The sequence below is a fragment of the Xenopus laevis genome, chromosome 1S (assembly GCF_017654675.1).
Source record: "Xenopus laevis strain J_2021 chromosome 1S, Xenopus_laevis_v10.1, whole genome shotgun sequence".
NCBI lineage: Eukaryota > Metazoa > Chordata > Amphibia > Anura > Pipidae > Xenopus > Xenopus laevis.
In genome coordinates this window covers 41,465,551-41,475,121 of record NC_054372.1, presented here as the reverse complement: position 1 = coordinate 41,475,121, position 9,571 = coordinate 41,465,551, and positions in this window count along the sequence as shown.

Genomic DNA, 9,571 nt, shown 5'->3' with positions numbered 1-9,571 from the left:
GAATTGTAGTGCCACTTTATTGTCCAAGAAACACCCGCTTGCCCCAGAGTCAAGAATTGCTTGGAGTTCGACCCTCTTGTCTCCCCACTGTAAAGATAAAGAAACTGTCAGGAGAGGCACAGGAACATGACCCCCAGAAAAGTCTTTTTCAAACATCCTCTTACCCGTTGGGCGGGTCGGACAACCCCGAAGCAGATGACCAGCTTGTCCGAAATAGAGGCAGAGGTTAAGTCTGCGACAGTCTAATACGCTCCTCTGGTGTTAATGCAGACCTAATAGCACCAATCTGCGTAGGCTCTGGAGCTACGTTGAAGGTGGACGAAGAGGCAACTGAAGAACTTGTGGAGGCCATTCGGACAGGAGGAGGAGCGGAAGGCAACAACCACGTCTGAGGGAAAAGACCTGCTTTCTCAGCCTTTTCTTCTTCCCGGCGTTCCCTGAGCCTCTGGTCTAATTGGATTGAAATGAGGATGAGATCCTCCAAACTATCAGGGATGCCAGTACGAGCCAACTCATTTTTTAGCTCAGATGAAAGTCCAAAACGGTACTGGTTCTTTAAGGCTGCTGGGTTCCATTCGGTATCATCCGCCCATTGCCGAAATTCCAGCGTATAATCTTCCGCTGGACGGTTCCCTTGCTTCAAAGCACGCAGGGCGGCCTCAGCAGTGGTAGCTCTGTGAGGATCATCGAAGATAACTGCCATAGCATCGAAAAAGGAATCAACTGTGGCCAGTACAGGACTTTGACGATCCATGAGACGGAAAGCCCAGGTCTGTGCTTCGCCCGTGAGGAATGAAATGATGACCCCAACCCGGATTTGCTCAGAGGCATACGTGTGGGGTTTAAGTGAAAATAGCAGCTTACAGTTGCTCCTGAAATTCCGGAACACCTTTCGATCACCAGCGAACTTTTCCGGAAAGGCCACTTTGGGTTCGGAGATTTCCGAGGTGATCACCTGAACCTCCGTTGGAGCTGGAGGAGGAGCAGCCGGAGAAGGAAGAGCAGCTGGCGGATGGGCTCTGATATGCTCCTGCAACTGCGAGTAGCCACTTTGCAGCTCCCGAACAGCTTGTGTAAGAGAGGACAACTGTTGGGTTAAAATGGCAAATGGAGACGCTCCTTCAGCTGGATCCATCTTAGGGCCTGGTTATACTGTCAAGCTTACCAGTATAATCCAGTCGTAGAAGGAGCAGGAGCCGTAGATAGCGAACCCACAAGCGCCTCACACAACCGCTACCCACCTGGAGTGGAACAGGCAGCAGGGTTGTGGAGAGTAGCCAATGAGACGATCAGCGAGGTACAAAGGATTAGGCAAAGTCGTAGTCAAGAAGTCCGAGGTCAAAAGGCAGGCAGCGAGATTCGTAATCGATGAGACAGGCCGAAGAGTCGAGACAGGCAGAAGAAATCGTAGTCCGGGAACAGGCAATGGTCAACAACAGGAATTCAAGAATATAGAGACGCTAGGGTTTCAGTCAAACAACCTAATAACCAGGCAATGCATCTCAGTCTGGATTTGGTTTAAGTACTGTTACTTTGGCGCCAAACTGGCGTCATTACGCTGGCGTCGCGGAACTGACGCCAGCGCGTCCATCTCAGGCGTTTTCGCCTGCGTCCTTGTGTCAGCGACCGTCGCCGGCGCCTCCGCGCCCGCGACCATCGCGCCAGCGCGCATTAGCGCGCCCGCGCCGAACAGGACGCATGCGTAATTCCTTACATATATATATATATATATACCTACATTTTTCTGAGTTTTCAGGTGAAAATTATGAACAAATCATGAAAATCAGATGAAATAATAAAAACCTGAAAATCTGATTTTTTCCTGCAAAGCTAATTTTCAGGAAAATGTAATAATAAATAAGTGTAAAAAACCAGAGTGGATTTGATCGGAGTTTGGAGCAGAAAATATTTACATAAATTCGGACTTTGATAAATAACCCCCTAGATGTACCTATTGACCAGTTAATAATGATATCCCTTGAGACTGAAACACAGGAGGATTCATCTTGATGTGTAAAAAAGTTGTTTTAATGAGCAATGCACTGGCAATAACATTAGGTAGTTTCAAGAATAGATTGGGTGTTTTTTTATTTGCAAATTAGCAATTACAAAATTATTGGAAATACACAATATAAAGCTAATCCAAATAATTATCCAGCTTCCCTTTTGGAGTCAGTATTCCTTTTACTCCTGTAATTCAAACTGTAAAAAGATTCAGCAGAATGTACTTAGACAACTCGATGGGCTTACGTCTTTTTTTAACTAAGTAACTATTTTTGTAATTTTTGAGAATGGTAACCGTTTAACGAAAAAACTTTTTTTGGCTGATTTGCAAGAAAATTCATGGTTTCACAAGTTCCTAATATTTTTTTGCAACTCTGACTTGAATTCCACAGTGTGCTTTGTTTTGCAAAAAAAAAAAGAAGCTTTTTTTAGTGCAGAAAAAAAAATTGGAAAACACCTATTGACACCACTGCATTTTATAATGCACGAAAATGGAGAGCTCAACCCAATCCCAAAATTAACACTTGTTGTAAGTCCAGGCTTGATAAAGGCCCTGGAATGGTCTGAAATGTTGCCCTTTTGTGATGTATATATGGGCTTTAATAAATCACTTTTGGATACAACTTCAACAAACAGGTGTGCAACTTTTTGAAGATAAAATGCCCATTGGCTACAATGAATTTGACACAAGAAAAAAACTTGTCCATTGACTCAAGTTCATTTTGTGAATTTTACCTTGGTTTGGCAATTTGTTTGGCGAAGAGAAATGAGGCAGTTTTGCTCATCACTAGTGATGAGATTTCAAAGTTTTTTGCTGACGCCTTTGGCACAGTTCTGAAAATAGCATGTAGAAAACACCAGAAATGGAAATTATGTGTTTAATGCAATCATTCTCTAATCAGTGATGAGCGAATTTATTTGCCAGCCATGAATTTGTGACGCAATTCCGAATTTTGTCATGTGCGAATTTATTTAGAAACTGCAGTCAAAATTCGCCGTGGAAAAGTTTGCAGCGAAAAAACATCCATAAGAAAAAATGCCCATTGACTCTAATGCATTTGGTGAAAAAAAGTCACCATAAGAAAAAACACCCTTTGACTTTAATGGATTAGGACAAAAATGTCGTCATAAGAAAAAACACCCATTGACATACATTAGGACAAAAAAGTCGCCATTGGCTTTAATGCATTTGGAGCGAGAAAAATTGTTGCACGTGTAAAAATTGGTCATGATTGAAAACACCCATTGACTTCAATGCAAAATGGGACACTCATTCTCTTATCACTAGCTCAAATATCAATAAATGAAGTATGGACTAGAATTTATCCTATTTATAAGAAAAAAGGTGGTTTGCTAATGTACTTCAAATGTGTTTCATTTTGAAACCACTTCCACTTATTCAGATTTTAGTATCCATGGCTATATCTTTTGTTTATTATCTTTATTGAAAATTTTATTTTTCAATTAAATGTTATCCTCCCTACCTTCCTTGTATATATTGCTCTGTCTCTCAGACAAGTTCTAACACATTGCCCTGTCAATCTTACTCATTTTCATCAAATGCTACATTTCCCCTGGGGCTGTTTCTCCCTCCAGCACTCAGCAGCAGTTTTTAAATTACTACTAGTCATCTTTTGTATTCTTTTTAAAAAAAGTTTAACTAGTTTTCAACTTTAAAAAATATGGTAAGTGCAATTTTGTTCAAAAACACATTTCTTAATCCATCAGAAATTTCAGAAAAACAGACACAAAAACAGCTAAGCATTAGATTTAGAAAGTGGCATAGTTATTAGTACTGAAAAATATAACTGGATGGAAAAATAAATAGGTTTGCTTGTTGTTACAAGAGGTCACAGAGTCAGTTGTTCTTTCCACTCACTATATATTCAGAGTTGATTTTGTTGAGACTTTGGAAACAAATTAAATTTAAAGTTCATAAGAAATCAAAATGTACCTGTGAAGAAATATTTAAGTTCATGTGATTCAGGCCATAGATAGCCATGGAATAAAGAGTTGTATTTCATTCCTGTATGTATCTGGCTTTATTTACTGTACATACCAAAATGAAAATGGTACATAATACTAAAATAATGAAGTGAATGTAAATAACATCAGTGTTTCAGTATGCCAGCAGGTTTGCAAAAACAGATGTGACATATGGATTAGAAAGTGTACATTTATATTCAGTATAAAAAAAGGATACTTAAAATATTTAGATAATATTCAGGATTTGAAAAAGGCTATTATAGCAATAACTGATAGTGATGGGCGAATGAATTCGCCAGACACGAATTCATGGCATCAGAAAAAAATTGACATGCGCATAAAAACCAGAGCACATCAAAATAATTCAGACACCCAATTACTTTAATACATTTGGACCAAATAGTTGCGTGTATAAAAGTTGTCGCTCACATCAAAATTGACAGGCGTCAAAATTATTGTGACGCCCATTGACTTCGACGTGTTTTGCAAATTTCATTGCTGTTCATTGCTGTTTCATGAATTTTGCAGTAAAGATTTGCCCATCACTAATAACTGAAATGAAACAGGCACTGCCATTTGTATAGACTGAATTCAGAAAATGTAAAGGCATCATTGCCTTATCTAAATTATTAACTTTATATGCAGAACATGTCATACACAATGCTGTACTGCAAGAAACAGAGTCCAAAATCATAATTGCTTGAGAAACATCAATCATTTGAGATTCACTGTTAATACCAATGTGTTTGTTGAAGATTAAAAGATTTAAGCACTGTCTTGCTGAAGGTTACATAAGAGAATGGCAAAGAAGTTGAGTTTCTCTCTATGCTTAAATGTCCATGTGGATAGCCAAAGTCATATTCTAAAAAGAAGTGGGCTTCTTGGTAGAAAATCGTAACTAGTAAAAAAGATTTTCCTCCATGGAAAAAAAAAATCTTTTCTGAGCTGAGGATTAAACCAATTTTATCTTATAAAGGCTATTTAAGATTTATTTGTAAAATGAGACATCCTGATTACCAGTGTTTTTTGTTATCATCTGCTTGTTTGCAGAAAGTGCACTTTGAGGAACAAGTGTTATGATTGGTATCCCAAACCCAGAACAAAACCCAAGGTCCCGGTCATGGCTCTGCCTCCTGCCTTTAACAAACACCTTTCACTTCGGGAGAAGCTCTACTCGGGTGCTGGCAGGTCTTATTATGAGAGGACCAGGAAGTGAGTTCTGGGCAGGCAAGGGAACCACACGTTATACAGAAATGAAGAACAAGGAGTGTAGTCGTAATCTCAGGCCTAGTCAATACCAAAATGGGCAGAGCGGTACAGATTCAGGAAACAAGAGCATAGTTGGGGTCACAATAAAAGTAAGCAGCATAAATATTGATTCCAGAAGAATGGTCTAATAACGGCAAAGGTCAGGACAGGCATCAATACAGCAACAACACAACTATAAACACACAGAAATTGCACCCAGGAACTATGAATAAACCTTTACATTGGGCAACTTGCAATTGGAACCTGCACCTTTAAATATTTGAATCTCATTCCAAACTGTGATGACTTCATCCGTGCTGCACCAAAGAAAGAAGATGTGGCGGGTGTCCCTGTTGCACCCACGCTAGACCACCAAGATGAGTGCTTACAATGTGCCATTGGGTAGCCAATCCAGTGAAATATATTTGAGCAGTGTTGATATTCCATTGAGATTCTGAAGAGTTTTTAAGATTGAAATTGGTCTTTTGAACAGCAGTTTCCATGGAATACTTTATACTCCCTGGAGGTGCAAGTTTGTTTACCTTTTTCCTCTATCTTTTGCATGAATTTTGCTCAAGAAATGGTCTTTTTTGTTGCCTAAATGGAAGGATAAAAGCCTATCATGAATTACGAATACAGACACAGGACAGTGAAATGGTTTTTCTTCAGCAAATTCAAATGTGAATTTGTTTTCTGCATTGTGAAAAAAATCCCAGTTTTATGCTCAAACTATAAAATTATCATTAATTAGGGTACAGGATTTGATCTGTGTTACATTTACTGCGCACTACACAGGAGAAATAAATTCATTCATGCAGGTGGTGAGAATCCTTGTTCTTATCACAAGACAATACTCTTGTCTTAGAAAACAAATGTCCTCTGAGTAGTAAACTGCTGTTTGAAACATATTGTAAATTTCCAGTTTTGATCGACTGTTTTATAGTGACATCTTTTTACCAATGAATTTCTGTCAGAGGTTTTCCTGTATCTGTTTTGAAGGAAATTAAAAGTGATGGGCGAATTTATTCGCCAGGCGCAAATTCGTGGCAAATTCCCACGATTCGCGGATTTGTGCCGGCGTCACCGGCAAATTTGTGCCGGCGTAGAAAAAACAGACACTGGCGTCAAAAACGGACGTCAGCGTCAAAAATTTTGCGAACCGAAATAGGCCAAATCCGCCCATCACTAGAAATTAATATAATCTTTGATTTTTATATCTGTATGAAAAAGTAATTATACAGTATGTGACAGAATGATCACCCTAAATTAGTAATGCATAATACTAACTTAATCCTCCAATGATGTGTTCAATGATATGACAGTATCGCAAGACTCTCGCTCATTTCACCTTTCATTATTCTTTAGCCCTTGATTTTGAATCTCACCCCCACAACACAAGAACACTGGACTACATTTATCTCTAATTATATCTATATAGTCATACATACCAGCTTTTAGAATCAAATGTTTAAAATCAATTAATCTCAAATGTATTCATTTAATAATTTAAGATACTTGCCAGATGTTATTTTATCAACACTTGTCAGTTGTTAAAGCATTCGATCGCTACACAAAGTTGTTCAATGACTTGCCTTTTTATGATACTGTCATATCAGCAGGAGTCCAAAGTGGTGTGTTATCAAACTGCTCCACATAGTACATCAATGAATTTTAAAGACCCATAGGAAAAAAAGCAGAAAAATACAAGAATAGATTGCACTCAAATCAGGAACTTTCTTTACAAAGCCAACACTTTGATCATTTTTGACTTCATCAAAGTGTTCTTTGAAGTTGTTTTGAAGGATTACAGCAGTGGAAGTACAATTTACTTGTAGACGCAGAATAGGTACCAGAAACGGTATCAATGAAAAGAGGAAGACGGTCATGAAAGAAGCTTCTGAGGAAATATAAAACTTCAGCATGGAGTAAATGGCAATATTGGACACATGCTGTCTTAATCAAAACTTTAAAAAGATACAGTGCAAATGAGATGAATTTCCTTACAGCTTGTTAAAATACATGATGTTTCCTTACAATACAAGTGAATCAAAGCCTGTGGGATTATACATTACTTATATAACACATCACACTATATGAGGAATTCTTGGGATTTTTCAGGTGTGTGGTATTATGATTATCCTTCCATAATATGCAGCACCCTTCATGAAATTAAGTCAAACATAATTAATCATAAAATCAAACACCATTTACATTTGTAGTCAGCTTAGGTTTATGCTTACTTAGATAACAACAGTTACAAGGTTGAACTGTTCAGTTGAACTGAAGAAGCTGCTCGTATGAGTAGTGAAACGTCTTCATTGATTACTCAGCAAGTCCAGTTGTTTTTAGATTTACTTATACTAGATATACCATGACCTGGATGAATGAAAATTTTCATAGTCAACTGTTACAAGGCATTTATATAGACTGGAACATCAAAAAATACTGCCAGATCACAGTGTAAGGGATCACACTGTGGGTTGTTGAAGCATAATGAATAATGAGTTTCTAGGTATTATATCCCATGCCTGTACTTTAAATGAAATGCATTTCTAATGAGCATGACAGTGAATATATTTATGTACATTTTACAGAGACTTCCATGTTACGTGTAATGATTGGTTTTGATTAACAATGGCTGAGCCTTTGTTTGTCATGACTTAAATCTCCCATTTTGTCTTGGCCTCCTGTGCCAATCATGCCCCACCCAGCTTGCTGTCTAGGGTTGGTGGGAGAGCCCAGTTTAACTGAATCTTTAAACGCCTATGATCTGATCTGTTGCTGGTTAATACATTTAGCCTCAGATTTAAAATTTTAGGATCTGTAAGTAAGCTATTCAAACATTAAGCATTTTTTTAAAATATCTAAGGGCCACTGCACATTTGGGTTAGTGTTGCTGGATGGGAATTATTCGGGATTTATTAAAGACCGATGGTATGAAAACTCAGAATCCAAAAACCCGGCATCTAAAAGCTCTTGAGGTCCTGTATAAGTCAATGGGGAAGGTCCCAGTGTCTGCTGGGCCCGTACCGTCCATTCCGATAACCCATGATTTCAGGCATTAGGAGCAAAAAACTACAAAAACTGAGAAAAAAACTTAGTTTTTGCAGAAAACTCCGAACAATTCTGAGTTTTCGGAAAAAGCTCTGAAGTTTTCAGAGTTTTGCCTGACTCTATTTTTTCTTCATAAATAAGGTCTATTCGGGAATTCGGAGTTACTTGAAGTTTGATATTAGAAATACTGAGATAAATTCTGACCTTGATAAATAACCCCCTGTAATAAAGGGGTGAACCTTTATCAATATTAATAATTGTATTAATTGATATTAATAAAAATATTAATACAAATATACAGAATCAATGATTAAACCTTTTGATAAACTGCTTGTGAGCAATAACTTACACACACACACAAGTAAAGGTAGAATTTAAAAACATTTACTTAACTTTATATGATGGTAATTACAAGAATAGCCAGTTTTTTATCAATTCAGCACAATCAGGGAGCCCCACAACCTTTGGTTCATCACCCTCAGGTTCTTGATAATCAATCGATGATCCAAATTCTGGCACCCACTCATGGGTCCGAGGCAAAGCTAAAAAATGAAGGTGTGCTTTATAATCAACAGCTAATGAGACCTTTACCCTACGAATTCTGATCTAGGCAATATTGTTAGCTTAAGATGGTCTTCAGCCCAATTCTAAAAGATCAGCAAGAACTTTGTATCTCTTTCACCAAGACTCAGGTTGTTACTCAATATGAGTCTTGTCTGTCTGCTGTCTGTTTATTCATTATTAAGCATGTTTGCTGGGCAACAATGCCTAAAGTTTGCTATAGAACGTTTGCCCGGCAATACAACTATCAGGGACATCAGACTCAAATAACTATCCCAAAATCTGCTGAGTTATACTTATTCAAACTTAAGGTTTGTTTCACTATAAAAAGGAAGTAGGTAAGGGGACCAGTGGAGGAGGTGAATGGGGTTTTAGCTGTAGGGGGTTTAGTTCTCCTTTAGCAGGGGGCTCAAAATTTAAATTTCTACCCTGGCCACTTTGTAGTTCTGTTTTCTCTGGACACTTTGTAGTTCTGTTTTCTCTTGCAGAACATTTAACCCAGGTATTAGGAACCAGCAGATTTCTTGTTTTTGAATTTGTTTCTTTTCTGCAAAATGCAGATTGCACGAAAAATATTATCACAACTGACTTCAATGCATTTTTAGCACAAGAATGTGCATTTTACACAAAAAAAACCCACTCAGCTTTGTGTATTTAAAAATAAATGCAGTATGCAAAGTATAATTTCGGACATATATCACCAGGTTTTTTTACTGAT